The sequence below is a fragment of the Leuciscus leuciscus genome (assembly GCF_965113295.1).
Source record: "Leuciscus leuciscus genome assembly, chromosome: 5".
Taxonomy (NCBI): Eukaryota; Metazoa; Chordata; class Actinopteri; order Cypriniformes; family Leuciscidae; genus Leuciscus; species Leuciscus leuciscus.
Window position 1 is genome coordinate 6,291,163 of NC_138729.1, and position 17,700 is coordinate 6,308,862.

Genomic DNA, 17,700 nt, shown 5'->3' on the forward strand with positions numbered 1-17,700 from the left:
AGTATGAGAGAGATCTCAGGACTCGTGGGAGCATATTGTGTTTAAAATATTGGCTTTAACGAGGAGCGGTCGGTCCGAAATTTTAGGATGAGCAAGCCAACCTGTAATATGTTGTGTCAACATTTGTCCACATTCCTCTCCTATGACGACACAACGTTTCGTCCCTTCGCAGATGCGAGACGGGATTGCTCTCGTCATTAAACTGCGGAGATGTAGATAATGCCTCAGAAAATCCGATCTGCCTGTTTACATGACAGTCGCATTGGCACATATCTGATTTATATCTGATTTATTTCCACATATGATCAAGGCCTGAAACCGATCTCGAAATGTTCGAACGCATGCGTTTTTTTCCTGTTTACGCGGTCATAGAACACATCCGATCTGCGTCACACGTGAGCAAAAAATCGGAATTGGGTCACATTTCACTGACAGTGTAAACGAGGCCTTTGATAGATAAATAATGTAAGTAAAATAAGTGATACCTCAAGGCCATCTTTCAAGCAAATCCCTGCATAAACGCTTCCAAAGCCTCCTTCACCGAGCTTCCTGCCGATTTCATAGCTGCATGATCCGATGTCTGTTAAAAGAAAAATAGGAGTTGACTTTAGTAAAGACAGATATAATATCAAAAGTTTGTCTGTATTGTGTTATGTTGGAGTCATGACAGTCAACTTACCAATAATCTCATTAACCTCCAGTTGCTTCAACTGAGGTGATACAGTGTCCCCTGTCGGTCCGTCATGGGGGACGTTGACTCCACAGTCTGACGTGGCACAGACTGTAACTTGAGGGACATCATCTCCACAGTCTGACGTGGCACAGACTGTAACTTGAGGGACATCATCTCTACAGTCTGACGTGGCACAGACTGTAACTTGAGGGACATCATCTCCACAGTCTGACGTGGCACAGACTGTAACTTGAGGGACATCATCTCTACAGTCTGATATTGCACAGACTGTAAATTGAGGGACATCAACAGAACAGTCAGCCACATCCAAGCCTGGAGCTGATGTGGTACTGACTGGGACCTGGGGAACGTCCACACTGCAGTCTGCCACATCACAGACTGGAATTCGAGGGACTCTGGCTCTATCGTAGGCCACTTCACGGACTGGAACTCGAGGGATATTTGCTCTATAGTAGGCCACATCTCGGACTGAAACTCTACAGTCGGATGTAGCACAGACTGGAGTTTGGAGATTATTGACATTAAAGTCTGAGAAGATACAGCTCAAAGAGTTGAGGACGTCGGCACCCCATTCTGACGAATCTCTGACTAAGTCCTGGAAGGCGTCCTCACTCCACTCCTCATCGATTTCAGCATGACCAGGTTCCTCTGCAACGCTGAGGACTTCGGCCTCACTGGTACTGGTGACATGCTGAGAAGTCTGATCTAAAGAGGGAAATGATATAACCAAAAGATGGTTTTAATGAAATACTATTAATAAAAGATTGATAACCGTATACATTACTAGACACTAATATTGCTGCAGCTAAGCTTGCTGTAAATTATGAAGCGAATTTTTGGGGCTTTCAGACAGGTTTAATTCGTGCATTCCGCTTTCTCAGTTGTCGGTCAGTGAGCACATGCAGGAATGTTCTGTTCTGTTTAAGTGTCAAATTAAAAATAGTTCAGCTTTTCAAAACATACCCCAAATAAGTTTCGTTAAGTTTACATTCATTAAGTTAAGTTTTACATTAAGTTTCATTCATTTGTGTGAGTGAATATCAATGGGGCAATCCACATTTTCATTTTCAGACTTGAATTCGGCCCACTGGGCAAACGTTACGCGGCACAATTATTATTCTTGAGCAATTTCACCTTGTTAAGACTTAAGTTGTAAAGACAGCATAACAACTTCAATAAAAATATGAGGTAATAGATTGTAAAAATCTGAGGTATTAGTAACAATAAATGTCTGTTTAAAGCCATTTACGCATCTTTCATCACTATATGTCAAGTATATTATGTTACTGAATTCTCTAGTAGTTTTTCAATTCATGGTTGAGCATTATTATTATTTATTAGACTTTAAAAACAAAACTTGACATAGGCCTATTCTACATACTCTACAAATACCAATAATAACATCGACATGTCTAGATCTCTTTCTTACCTTGACTTGAGTTGATCTTATTGGTTTTTGCCTTCCTTTTGACTTTTCTCTTTTTTGTGCAAATTGACCAAACATCTACACATTTAACACGAGAATTCTTTGAACCCATTTTCAAATTCGAAATATCAACGCTGCTAGAAATGCTAGTAAACTGTCTTCAAAGAATATGAAACATGATAATGAAGAAATGCCTGTAGAAAACTACCAAAGTAATTAATAGAATCCGTCTATGACGCATTTCAGTGCAGGCTTGCCAGGCTACGCGTAACGCGTCACTGAGTCACTGTGTGGGCGGGGTTCTGCGTAACTGAAAATGTGTTGTGGTTTAAACTTACTATCTGAAATTACCAGGTTTAATCGGATTTAATGTAAACTATTTTTTAATAATGATGTCTAGCCTGAAAAGAGACTGAGGCACATATTGTATAGCAGCAGCACGATTAATCATTAAAAGATCGCGAAATCTGCATTTGCGCTGCCGCTGAAGAAAGCAAAGTTATCTTGCCGTCAAACACTGAACTCTTGGTTGATTAAATCAAACCTTGCTTACTCAAGCTATGCTGGTTATAAATACTCGTCCAGGAGTAACATCAGCCAACCTAGATAGTATGTTCACGGTTAATTCACAAGACATGCTCTACGAATCGACGAGTCACCATGAAAACGGAGGTTAAAAAAAGCGCGCCATTCTACTTTATTCTATTTTTGTTTAATGCCGATTTACATAGGCTACTTGGTAAATATATCGCCACCTATTTTGTGGTTGTAATAATTTTTCAGTCTTTTATTTTAATAATCTTTAATCACTGTGAATAAGAACTACATTGTTTGTTTGATGCTAATCATATAATAAAAAGAAAGACTGATTAAACAGTCTGTGCTTGCAAAGATAACATGGCTGTGAAGTTTATTTTATGTTTGGTCATTTTGCCTCCATATTGCTTGAAAGTTAAGATATACCATAGATGTTTTTATTATAGAAACACATTATGCATAGAAAACGTCCTGTTGCAACAAAAAAAAAAAACCCATCAACTCTGAATGCAGATCAACAATGTGTTAGATGATAATAATAGAACAAATAGAATAGAAAGTTTCCACTGTGTAGTTTATTGTCATGGTTTCAGATTAGTTGTCATTCATTTCAGGTGCGTTATTATCAGGTTATTATATATCCTTGTTTGTCTCGTCTGTGTCTAGATGTGTTTTATGCTGCTCTCTTTGTGCTGCTTTATGCTACTTATACATGTGGATGTTTAGCCTGAGGGAAGTCCGTTTGACCAAGTGTGCATCCTGCTGTACCATCCATCATCGTGGGAGTCCCAGTGGAGTTCGAGGGGATTGGAGCGAGGCCCACACTCCCGCCACTGAGAGTCTGGGCCGGATTATCCTATGGGCACGGGGCCAGGGGCCAATGCACACTTGGGACCCAAACAGGGGGAAGAAAACATTTGTCCCCCTTTTTTTTTCTTTTTCTTTTTACACATTTCTGATAATGGAGTGGCTTTAAGTGTAAATAGCCATATTTTTTGGCTAAAAGACACAGTCCACTTAACGTCTGCTGTGGAGGAGGCTGTAGGGAGTGTGGCATCTGCATGAAGCCTTTGACACATTTGACCAGAGTTTGAAATCGCCTTTTGCCCATCACATATCTGATTGGAAAGGCATTTATTTTCAATAAAAATGAAGAAAATATTTGAAAAGTGGATATAAAGTGCCCAACGACTGTTTAATAATAAAATGTTTATTGGAAACATTATTTTTAATAGAATCAGCAGTCCTCAAAACAAAAAAGCATATCAAATAATAAACATCACATTTCAACTCTTTTAACCATTATTTAAGACAATATTATTATATATTCTAAACACATTATTATCCAAATTGTTGTGATTTTTAGAATGCATATTAGCTTCCCTTTCCCTCAAAACTGGATTCACCTTCAATGTTTAGTAATTGTTGATTTTCAAAGCACTAAACTGACACTAAAGGTCGTCATCCAAAACATATTACAGTTTTCTTTAACCTGAGGACAAATATTTTTAAAAAGTTTGTTTGTGTGGCCTGTTAAATTTCGCATGCACCATATTTGCAGATTCTTACACAGTGTATCTTTAATTTAGCTAAAATTGCACTGGTAATTATCTCCAAGCAGAGATATCGTGTTTGAGCAACACCCAATTCATAAATGTTGTTCATTGACCTTTCATGTTCCCATATTGATCAGGGGCGGCTGGCCAATAGAGGGCGCTATATGGCGCCCTCCAGCTGGAGAAATCGCCCCAGGAAGGCGGGTTTTTGGAGCAGCTTAGCCAATTGCTGATTAAATAAATAAATGTTTGGCATAAACTGTAGCCAATCAGCGAGCTCAAATCTAGTCCGCTATGGGCGATTATTTTAGTGGCCCATGCGCGCGCCCGTCTCTATCAAACAGCTGCAGGCTAGCGATAAAGGGAAGCTGTGCGCGCGAGGCTTCTCTCGTAGCTGGTAATGCCTTCATTTGCTTTCCATTCTTACTTTTTAAAACAGCGGGGATAGATCCAGCATGGACAGTTACCGGAGTGAGGGATATGAAGCACCTGTCTGTGAAAGTAAATAACGTTAAACAGTTTGAGTTAAATTTCAAATGCAAATGGAAAGTTTGTGCAATATGTTTGTTTTTGTGTAAGAATGCCTCAATTTTAATAATGGCATTAAATAATTACTGACTTTTTCACAGAGCACTGGTATCCTGCAGTTTGTATTGTGTTTGGGTGGTTATTATATTCTCAAACTGGGTTACGTCACGTGAGGTGACAGAAGGGAGCCTACGCGCGAACAATGCTGAATTTTGCCGTTCATTCAATTCTACTCCATCTTAAAATAACATTAAAACCTAGCGTGTATTTCTATGGAGCTTATAATATGACAAAATGATTTGAATTTGAATTGTGTAAATTTGAATTATTTGCAAGTGTAATCTAACTAAATTGAATTTTAGGTGGTAGTTTAAATAGTTCTGAATTTGATTTGTTTTAAACGAATATTGAACGTTTGAAATTTAACAAATTGAAATGTTTTTATGGCTGAATTTTATAGACATGTATTTTCAAACAGCTAGTTTTTTTTGTTCTGAATTCGTATAGTGCAAATATTCAGTTTAAAAAAATACAGATTCAAGTTTTCAAGATGAAGAAATTCGGAACTTCAAATTCAGTTTTCTAAAATTCAAGTTCAAAAATTCAAGTTCAAAAATTCAGATCTTACAGAAAGTAGGTCACAGGTCATCCACAGGGAAGAGTAAAGGATCTCAGATAAGTCGAACAGAGCATTTTGGCTGCACTGCAGTAGTTTTCTGCCGCAAACGCGGTGGTGGTTCAAGAGAATCCGTGTATCTTTCGTTCAGTCATTTTTTTATTTAATATTAAGAGTAGAAAAATGAGAAAACAGCTTGAGTATTAGATTTCTTCTAATATTCTAGTAATAATAGTCCGCTGCAGCAGTTGCACGGAGCTTACAAAACGCGTGTATTGCAACTATAGGCTACATTTAATTTTCTCATCAAACAACTAGACTAGCGAATGGCTCGGCACAACAGAAGAGCTTAGACAGGGCTTTCTCTCTGTGTAGACCAGCAGTTGGTCTGAATTTGCTATAACCTATAGCCTATTTTCTCGACTGTATAGGCTAAGTCACGTTTTATCATGAAATACGCTCTGGTTTATTCCAAAGTGACTCAGGCATATATAATGCATTTAATGTTAAATAATCTAAATGTTGACTTTCAAAAGTAGGCGCGCCAAGAAGGCTATTCTCTGTATTTTGGTTCATTTTTGGTGAGCGCCAGAAAGATCTAAAGAGATCGAGACGCGCTAAAGCAGCGCATCATGTTGTTTTATTTATTTTTCAATGGCATGATATTTTGTAGTCATTTTTAATGTACACAAATAAAAATATACATTTTACTGTTTCGGATGATGTCATATTATCTGTATGACTAAATAACAAAGTATTAAGTTATTTCCCAGCAGTGGAACAAATCCAAGAGATGGCGCTCGCGCATCGCGCTCTCACACAACATAGGATATCAGTTCTGGCGTTGCTTCATATCGCAGACTGTTCATTATCAAAATGAAACACAGTCAACCAAACATATAAAAAGTTATTCTGCATAATTTAATTGGTCTGTTGTACAATATAAAGGGCAAGCTGTGCCACACACAGTCCTACTCCAAACATTTCCCTTGCTGTGAAGACGCTGATTTAGCCAATAGGCCTACGTGTATTTTGGGACTCGACTGAAGTATGAAGCCTTCTTTATATTAATAGTTAGCATCCACATGTTACATTGCAATGAAAACTTTTGACTGAATGAGAGATGCGCGACCGTTTCGATTTAAATAAATTTGTTTAGGCTTGGCGTTTATAAAGGGCACAATATAGGCTATTTTTATAGTCTGTAGCCTATATATTATTTTATTATAGCCTAGCCTACATACTTATTTTTCATTCTTGTTGTTTTTTGCATTCATTTGTCATAAGGGAAAGTAAAATAGGCAACACATAGCCTACATGTTAATAGTGTTTATCATGTAAATGCTGTATTTTATTTACAGGTCTTTTACACTATTGCTGAATAGGCTAATATAAAAAAAAATACAAATAATTATGACGCCTTTCTCTCTCAACATGATCCAGTGTGACTTGCACTCATGTGCATGCGACTTATTTTCTGGCAAATACGGTCAGTTAAAAAATGTTGCTCTATTGTTACAAAATGCATAGAGTGGAGACCATTTGGGCAAAAAAAACGAATAAACCAAAAAAACAAACATATTGTGTTCATTACCCCCACCCACATTTGGGCTTAATCACTGTTATTATTAGGAAATGTATTTAGGTGTTGACAAAATCAGTTATGTTTATTTATAAATATGAACGTACCTCGCATTTCCCGGACACTAGCCGTTAGTCTACTTCTTTGGCCTATTTTTTTTAGCTGGCCAGTTCTCAAAATCTGTGTGGAAAAGCTGCGGAGCGAGGAGAGAACGCACAATGGCTTTGCTTTGGAAGTTTTTTTTTGGAAGTTTTTTTTTTGAAAGTTTAGTTGCCAGAGAAAATAACACACCGTTTTGTTTAACATCAATTGATACTCAATATTAATTAAATAAATAAATATAATGTCAGAGAATGCACAAAGCGCATCCTTTTGAGATGTAAATTATAATACATTTTAATAAAACATACAAGGCCTACATCATAAAACTCAGAAGATTATGTATTTTAATATATTATATTATAATACAAATAAAAAGGCGTCATACTTCAGTCGAGTCCCAAAATACACGTATAGGCTAAATCAGCGTCTTTACAGCAAGGGAAATGTTTGGAATAACAAGTAGGACTGTGTGCGGCACAGCTTGCCCTTCATATTGTACAACAGACCAATTAAATTATGCAGAATAACTTTTTATATGTTTGGTTGACTGTGTTTCATATTGATAATGAACAGTCTGCGATATGAAGCAACGCCAGAACTGATATCCTATGTTGTGTGAGAGCGCGATGCGCGAGCGCCATCTCTTGGATTTGTTCCACTGCTGGGAAATAACTTAATACTCTGTTATTTATAGTCATACAGATAATATGACATCATCCGAAACAGTAAAATGTATATTTTTATTTGTGTACATTCAAAATGACTACAAAATATCATGCCATTGAAAAATAAATAAAACAACATGATGCGCTGCTTTAGCGCGTCTCGATCTCTTTAGATCTTTCTGGCGCTCACCAAAAATGAACCAAAATACAGAGAATAGCCTTCTTGGCGCGCCTACTTTTGAAAGTCAACATTTAGATTATTTAACATTAAATGCATTATATATGCCTGAGTCACTTTGGAATAAATCAGAGCGTATTTCATGATAAAACGTGACTTAGCCTATACAGTCGAGAAAATAGGCTATAGGTTATAGCAAATTCAGACCAACTGCTGGTCTACACAGAGAGAAAGCCCTGTCTAAGCTCTTCTGTTGTGCCGAGCCATTCGCTAGTCTAGTTGTTTGATGAGAAAATTAAATGTAGCCTATAGTTGCAATACACGCGTTTTGTAAGCTCCGTGCAACTGCTGCAGCGGACTATTATTACTAGAATATTAGAAGAAATCTAATACTCAAGCTGTTTTCTCATTTTTCTACTCTTAATATTAAATAAAAAAATGACTGAACGAAAGATACACGGATTCTCTTGAACCACCACCGCGTTTGCGGCAGAAAACTACTGCAGTGCAGCCAAAATGCTCTGTTCGACTTATCTGAGATCCTTTACTCTTCCCTGTGGATGACCTGTGACCTACTTTCTGTAAGATCTGAATTTTTGAACTTGAATTTTTGAACTTGAATTTTAGAAAACTGAATTTGAAGTTCCGAATTTCTTCATCTTGAAAACTTGAATCTGTATTTTTTTAAACTGAATATTTGCACTATACGAATTCAGAACAAAAAAACTAGCTGTTTGAAAATACATGTCTATAAAATTCAGCCATAAAAACATTTCAATTTGTTAAATTTCAAACGTTCAATATTCGTTTAAAACAAATCAAATTCAGAACTATTTAAACTACCACCTAAAATTCAATTTAGTTAGATTACACTTGCAAATAATTCAAATTTACACAATTCAAATTCAAATCATTTTGTCATATTATAAGCTCCATATATTTCTAGCAGGTAAAATGCCATGAATAGGCTACGTGATTAAATTATCTCATCTTTTGCGGTCAAAACTGACTGCATTCACACTTAAGCATGTTGATCACATTATACGAATATCCAAACGATTTAAAATGTGACATTGAATTTATACAACAGTTCAACAAACGATAGTTTGTTATTAATATGTGATGATATAATATTAAGTGGTATTAATATTAAGTGATGTTCATTTAAACACAGTTTTGTCCGTATTTTTTGCAACAAAACAATATCTCCAACAAGAGCCACGGCAGTGTTTACGGATCTGCTTTTAACAAATCGTGAGAGTCGAAAATTCATTCATAAATTCATAAGCCACTTCACTTGCTTCGCCACTGATGAACGAATGACTCGCTCAAAAAGACCATGACTTGCCGCCACCTACTGACGGATTTAATTTAATATTTAAAACCATCACTTAATTCGTTTTTACAATCATTGCATATTTCTCTATTGAATTTTTTTCTTTCTTTAAAGCATTATTTACTTTATAAAGGTAAAAAATGCACTGAAAATATCGATTTAAGGGGCAAATATTGTCCCTTACTGAAAAATGAGTGACTGCAGAGCCCGCAGAAGGATGTTAAAAGCCTCGGGGAACAACAACACTCCAGAACCACTGGGTTAAGGAATAGAACAAAATAATCAAAGCACAATACACATACCAAGGGCAGAAAGTAATATACAGAGGTCACATACAAAGTTAGGTTAAAAGATACAAACAAAGAGGGATTCAAACAAACAAGATATAATATGGTAGAATTTACAGACTGTGAGCTGAAGAGTAATATTCAGAAAAAAAAAAAAAGTGTTTTTGAATGAGAGAAGGGTGGATGCTTGACGGATGAGGAAGAGCCATAACGCTAAAAGACCTGATGGCTCCTATGATTACCAGACTATTAAAACTGACTGAATATGGCACAGCCTCTGTTATATATGGAGGCTTGTTTCCGCCACAGAAAAAAAAAAAAAAAAAAAAAAAATTTGCGACTTTTTATCTCACAATTCGGACTTTTTTTCTCAGAATTGCGAGATATGAAGTCAGAATTGTGAGATATAAAGTCGCAATTCTGAGAAATAAAGTCGCAATTGCAAGATATAAAGTCAGAATTCTGAGAAAAAAAGTCAGAATTGCGTGATATAAAGTCAGAATTGCGAGATATAAAGTCTCAATTGCGTCTTATAAAGTCAGAATTCTGACTTTTTTTCGCGCAATTGCGACTTTATATCACGCAATTCTGACTTTATAAAACATAATTGCGAGATATAAAGTCAAAATTGCGTGTTATAAAGTCAGAATTGCGAGATATAAAGTCAGAATTGTGTGTTATAAAGTCAGAATTGCGTGAAATAAAGTCGCAATTGCGTGTTATAAAGTCAGAATTGCGAGATATAAAGTCAGAATTCTGACTTTTTTTCTCGCAATTGCGACTTTATATCACGCAATTCTGACTTTATATCTCGCAATTGGGAGATATAAAGTCAGAATTGCGTGTTATAAAGTCAGAATTGTGAGATATAAACTATTCTGTATGGAAGCCCATTCCCGCCACATAAGAAAAAAAAAACGAGCATAAAAACTCGAAATGATGACATTCTTAAATCATTATTATGACATAAAATGTCGAATTTATGATTTACTAAATCGAAATTATGACTTTAAAAGTCATAATTATGTGATAAAAAGTCAAACTTTTGACATACCAAGTCGAAATTGTGACATACTAAGTCGAAATTATGACTTTAAAAGTCATAATTATGAGATAAAAAGTCAAAATTTTGACATACCAAATCGAAATTTTGACATACTAAGTCGAAATTATGACTTTAAAAGTCAAAATTATGACATAACTAAATCGAAATTATGACTTGCCGACTGGCACGCTCATTGATCTGACGCACGCGACCCGACACATGATGAATTATGAACAGATTAAGGAGTATTTCGATCGTGGTTTTACAAATGATGAAATTCTTGCCGTACTAGCGGAACGGCATGGAATAGCTCTGAGCAAACGCACTCTTGAGAGGATTTTAAGCAAGAACAAACTTTGGCGCAGAAAGAACAAAACGGATGTGGCGGAGGTGGCAGCTTTCATCGAACAACAACTTCAAACATCTGGGCAATGTCATGGCTATAGATGGATGCACCAAAAATGTTGGATGAATGGGATTGTAACTGACAGGGAAACAGTGAGAGTTCTGCTGCGGCTTTTAGATGGTGAAGGGGTTGATCTGAGGTCACGAAATCGACTGAGGCGGCGTGTGTATCATAGCCGTGGTCCTAACTTTGTGTGGCATATAGATGGTTATGATAAGCTGAAGCCATTTGGAATTGGAATAAGTGGATGTATCGATGGATTTTCCAGGAGCATGATATGGCTTGAGGCATACAAGACCAACAATGATCCAAGACTTATTGCTGGATACTTCATGGATGCAGTCATTAAAGCTGGGGGTTGTCCTGCTAGAGTGAGGCTAGATTTAGGAACAGAAAATGTTCATGTGGCTGAGATGCAAAGATTTTTGACTTTTTCTGAGGATCGACTCGAAACAGACCATGTTACGTTTGGCCCAAGCACTGGAAACCAGCGCATCGAAAGATGGTGGCTCACTTTGCGAAGTGAATGTGTCCAATTTTGGATAGACCTCTTTGACAAGCTGAGAGAGGACGGGCACTTCTCAGACACTTTTTTGGACAAATCCTTGGTGAAGTTCTGTTTCCTTAACAAAATTCAGGTGAGTTTATTTCGCTTATCTCAATTGCCTTGCATGCCTATAGCCTACATTAACATCTTTTAATTAATATAGAGAATATAGTCTCAAATATTAAATTATCTGTGTTCTGTAGGCTTAATAATAATACCTAGCCTACATTTATGTCGTGATACTGTATTCAAAATTATTTGGCTTAGACATTAAACGTTACAAAAGTATTCTTAATAGAATCAAAAAGGGAATAATGTGTGGTTTAACCATAGACTGTAAAAAATAACACTAGAACTGCCATGGCGGTCATTTTGACCGTTTTGAATTTTATATCTGCAATAACTTTGTTGAAAAAATAAATAAAATCCTGCTGTTACCTGACTTTTCCTAAAAGTGTCTGTATTTTTATTTAAAATGTTTTTCATATAAATTACAAATAAGGCAAACAAACAAATTAACATATTTACCTATTTCGGCCATGGACGGCCAGATTGACCGCACTGAATTTCGCGGTATTATACCAATATAGGCTACACAACAATAAAATGTGGTAAAAAATACACAAAACATATTCCAAAACAAATCATTTAAATGTAATGATATTCAGAACAAGAATGAAAAAATAACTAGGCTATAAACAAGCCAAAATGAAATAGGCTACTTTCAAGAGAAAGTGAAAGTAAGCGGCGTTGGGCTCACGTAACTCTCTAATTAGAATCAAAATGTTTCAACATTTGGATGTATTTGGATGGTAAACTATTCTTCATTATAGGCTTTGTACTTCACTCACGTTCCAATATCGACGGAAAAAATCATCCTCTTCACATGCGCAAAATGGTACGAAATTCGTAGTTGAATTTCTAAACTACGAATTGTAGGCTACTATACTTAGGCTACTATATAAACAGAGCAGTGGAATTTTTATATGTTAGGTTGACTATTTTATTATTATATTTTATTATGGCTATAATGAACAGGCTGCGATGTCAAGATTGCAATGCTGAAATATGGTGTGTGTGTGTGTGTGTGTGTGTGTGTGTGTGTAAGGCGCGGGCGCGATCGAACAGTGTAAACATGAAGGCTACTCCTCAGGACATCTACGGATATTATTATTTATAGATGTATAATTAAACTTGTTTAAATGTACAGTTTGGTGTTGTTTTGTTTTTTAAAAGATATCCCAATACAATAAATGCATTAATCTCTTAATTGGGTAGGCCTATTTATCATTAAAGATAAAGAGTTTGGAATCTAGCGGTCAAAATGACCGCTTGCGGCAGTTCTAGTAGTTATGGAATTCTGGCACTTCTAGAAATGATAATTTAGAAGTTTTGTGCCATGAATTATGAAATATAAAAATACCATAAATGACTGACATGAGAAAAGCTGGCAACAAAAGAGTTTATCTAAAACCATTATTTAATTTCATCTGATTGGAGTAAGGCTCTGTGATTTTGTCCACACGTGGCTTCACAAAATTAGTTTTTTACGTGCATGATACGCATGTTTTCGCGTGCATATGATACGCAATTTATTGCGTGTAATACACACGCACCCCACTCACTAATCCTACCCAAACGTATACATACGTACCCCACAAACCTACCCATGCGTTACATGCACGAAAAAACTCATTTTCGCGTGCTCATGCAGGTTTGGAACATGAGGATGAGTAAATTATGATTTTTGGGGGGTGAACTAACACTTTAAGTCAAACATTGAATTGTAACTTGGGTCACATATTAACGTCCTCACTAATTTAGTGTATCTTTAATGTTATAAATCGTATTTATAATGTATTATGCATACCAAAAATGTAAAATATCTTAAAATACTCTTAATTGCAATTTTTTCTGTGATTTGATTACCTGGTTCCATGATTCATGCTCTGTGTGATTCTCCTGCTACACACACAGCCTCCCAGACATCTACTAACTCTACCAAAACATGTTTCCTTACAGGAAGAGCTTGATGAGATAGTCTTCACTTGGAACAACCACAGAATACGGCCAGTCCACAACTCACGTTCACCACATGGCCGACCATCCATCATGTATGCAGTGTCTCATCTATGGAGCCACAGACCATCTGCATCCAGTGTGTCTGGAGAAGGTTCAAGTCTGTTTAGAAGAGTGTGTTTTCAAGGACTTTCCATGCGATGAAGACACTTTTAACGTATGTGTTGATCTTATGTCAGAGCATGATTTGAACCATACGAATGATGTGTTTGCAGCAGTGGATTTGTACATAACTCTTAGAGTGCTAATTAAAAGTGAGTTGGAGCCTCATATCTAAAAAATATGTGTTGCTGAACATTTAAGATTTGTATTATAAGAGTCAGTAGGGAAGACAAACAGGTTGTGTTTTAACCAGGGAATGGTTTAATTGACTCAAAATAACACTTTCCAAAATTGCAGAACAAAAAAAACTGTACTATAAACTGTACTTGTGTTATGGGCATGACTGAACATGCTAGAAATGAATACTAGAAAAACAAAAGGAAAGTGTTGTATAATAAAGTGCATTCAAATAAAAACATTATTTTTATCATAATACATGGCAAAATAAATTATGGTACAAGCTTTGTAACTGACACTTTCAAACCTTGTGCCGCAGAGAAAGTACTAACAGGAACTTTGGAAATGTGAACATGTAAAACACATCTTGAAAAAAACATCAAGAAATAAAGCCTGTTGTGACCTCAATTATGTTGTTGAAGCTTAACTTCAATTGAAGCTTAATCTTACTAATAGTAAGTCTGTTGTGTACTAGACTATATCCATGACCCATATGTTGCTCTCTAACACTTTGTTCATTTCATGGCGAAACTCTGGGTAGTTGTCATAATTCACAGGCAGCCCCACACTGTTAAAAATTACCAGCATTTCACAATAATTAACAGTATTATTTTACAGTAACTTGTTGTAATTAAGTTTCCCTGTAATATCCCAATGAATACCTGTAAAAACTACAGTATCCTTGGATTTTACAGCATTTAACTCTTATTTTACAGTAAAATACTGCAATCAAAAACCTGCTGTTATATCACAACAAGGTCTGTAATATCACAGCAACACAGTGAAAAAAATAAGGATTTCACAGCATTAAACAGTATTATTACAGTGAAATATTGTATTGAAATATGCCCTGGGAAGTCACATGACATAACCGAACTGTTTTGAATTTGAACTGAAAAGGCGCGGTCGTGTCCCTCTTCTGAATTTTCGGGCTGAATGGAGAAGGTGAGCAGAATGTTTGCAGCACTTACACCCATGTTATTTTAATATGATAATAATATTTACTTTATACGTTTATCGCATGACACAGTTCACATTTTGTTAGCAAGTGCCCGGAATTGTTGAACGTTCTCTCACAGCATTTGCTAATAGTAGTAATGTTAGTAATGACGAGAGTTTAGCTATAAGTTAATTTTTCATGTCACAGCACCGTTTAGACAAATCTGGTGTTTGTAAAGTTTATAAAACCAATGATGGGACAAACATTACTATTTATGTGTGCACATTTCTGTAATTAGTCAAGGTTATCATAGATTAGCAGGGCTAACCGTTAGCTGTTTAACTTTAATAACTGATTCAAACCAAACGGTCCATGAAAAAAAATTTTTCCAGCGGATATCCTAGTTACAACATGACTGAGCTAACTAGAGTAAATTAGTCTAATGTCGTGTTCGACAACGGGAGGGTTTTAACACTAGGGTTTCCCACTTGTCCTGATATGAATGAATAATAATTGTAAAAGTTGTAAATGCACTTTACATTGAGTGAGCAATCTCAAAGTGCTACAGAAAAAAACACTATATATATACCACTATCATTTTTGACATACGGATAAAATTAAATTACAATGATCAATGATCATAATCTGCATTCAAACTGAAATTCTTATTGTTGGTTGCATTTGTGTAATTTCTCCTTTTTCTTTTCTTTTCTTTCCAGGTCATCAGAGAGAGTTTGATGCTTGAAGTTGATGTAAGATTTTTTATTCAAATATTTAAAATGCAAAATGAGTGATTACATTATCAACATTTACCTTGCATGATTTACTACCTCTGACCAATGAACAATATTTATCCTTTATCCTAAATCCATGCTATTGTGTGTTAACTATGTTACAGCCATGTGCCACTGGTCAATACTGCAGAACTCCCCAGCAGCCCCTGCTTGATCATTCAAGGTAATGTTACTTTGGTCTAGTATCGACATTTCTAACTCATTATTTTGTTTTCATTCTAGAAATCTACAAGACCACAATAAATAATAATAATTATAATTATAATAAGAATTACATTTGTATAGCCATTTGTATCTTAAGCAGATCGCAAAGTGCTCATAACACATAATGTTGTATCTGTTCATTTCAGGTGACATGATGAAGCCCTCTGGATGGCTTGTATCCATCGAGGGACATGTCGTGATGGGCCCACACCCTTTCTTTTTACAACGGAGTAGCTGCTTTCTTCAGCAGCTATTACGTCTTCAACCTTGAGTATCCTGCCGCTGGATCGTCGACGCTGGAGTTCATTCAAAGGTATTTTATAAAGATAACATTTAATCTTGTAATTCACATTATAGTACAGGCTTCCAACTCAATGATTGTCTTGAGGTCTAAAATGCTGACGAACGAGGTACCTGAGGCTAGCCTGGTGAGACCATCCTGATCTCGCGAACTCATTCAATTTCGCTCTGCAGATCAGTCTGGGTTTCTACACATGTTATGCTGACAAATACCTGCCGGTCCAATCACAGCTATTTATTTTGTTTTGGGGCAGGCTATGTGATGATGATTTTGAAACGTCTATTGCGAAATGTGAATGCATTGAATGAAGTAGATGAAATTTTCTTTCAAAGCAGAACTAAATGCTCTCAGGCCCTTTATTGAAAAGGATATGTTTGTCATACTTTCAACAGGGTTTGGTTTTAATTTACCAACTGGCCAATTGCGTGAAGATGCATTTCAGTGGCGGCACACGTTGATATGGCCTCTCATAGTAGAAAATCAACCCTATTTAGGCACCTTGGCTAAAAATGGCTAAAAAAAAAATATGGTGAGAGTAAGATCTAACAAGTTTGGATTATAAATCTATTAGGGTTTGATGTGGGGAAAAAGCACAGCAAAAAGCACACCTTGATAAATGCTGTCTGCAATACATACTGTAAGTCTATTTAAAACTGAAACTATATTTGCTTATTAACAGGTGCTTCCTGGGCATCAATCCTGAAAGAGGCTCAAAGACCAAGAAGCGGACAACAATGAACCCTCATGTGAGCACCCTTTTGAGGAAACTTATTGACCTTGAGTGGGCATCATAGTTTTTTTTTGCAGTGGTAGTTGTCAGGCTCAGTTTTGAGTAGCCTTGTTCTTTTTGTAATTTTTCAAGACAACTTTGCACTACAAGATTTTTACGTGTGGACTCATTATAATGTTTGAGACTGAGAGGAGCGCCTGACCCCTTTATGACATTCCTTCATCGCTCTCTTATCTTGCCATGAAGGCCTCATTCCCATCCTGTCCATTACTGTTATTGTGACACAGCTAGATGAATAGTTGAATTGTGAGACAGGTAGTTGAATTGCGAGTTTGCACAATTTCTCTGCATTTTCTGCATTTTAAGATGACTTTTATGACTAGAAAGTTGAATTTCTTGAACTCTTGAAGTTCTTGGCATCTGCTGTACATTGAAAAATATGTATTTGTTAATAAATATGCCATTGGGCTAACATTGACTTTACCTCAGAGTTGTTTGTTGGGGGGGAGGGGGTTAATTGTACAATGATTGTAAATTCACAGTAAATTATTGTCAACTTGTACATTACTTTCACAGTACACACTGTAAAATACAGGGCCTTGTTGTAACGATGTACAGCAAAAGATTGTAATTCCCCAGTAATGTACTGTCATATCACAGTAATTGCTTTGTCATTGAAGCTGTGAAGTTACAGTATACAGTTGTGCTTTTACAACAATGCATTGTAATATCACAGATATAAAATTACAGTAAATTGCTGTGAGTATATTTCACAGTATATTGCTGTAATCCTTACTGTGAAAGTCATGCAAAATTTATCCAATTATTTATTGTAAATTCACAACGAAAAATTTTGCAGTGCAGGTAA

At 36.1% G+C, this 17,700-nt stretch overlaps 1 long non-coding RNA gene across 3 annotated transcripts; it reads left to right on the plus strand.

The window, feature by feature from the left end:
- Positions 1–14,431: 14,431 nt before the first annotated feature.
- Positions 14,432–17,310, plus strand: LOC309499660. Of its 3 annotated transcripts, XR_014206306.1 has the most exons (5): positions 14,432–14,808; positions 15,523–15,555; positions 15,702–15,760; positions 15,948–16,114; positions 16,782–17,310. It is a non-coding gene; the product is annotated as an uncharacterized lncRNA (long non-coding RNA). The 3 variants fall into 3 exon arrangements; XR_014206307.1 differs by lacking the exons at positions 14,432–14,808; positions 16,782–17,310 and adding an exon at positions 16,495–16,579 and having other exon boundaries at positions 15,227–15,555; XR_014206308.1 differs by lacking the exon at positions 14,432–14,808 and having other exon boundaries at positions 15,229–15,555.
- The last annotated feature ends 390 nt before the right edge of the window (positions 17,311–17,700 follow it).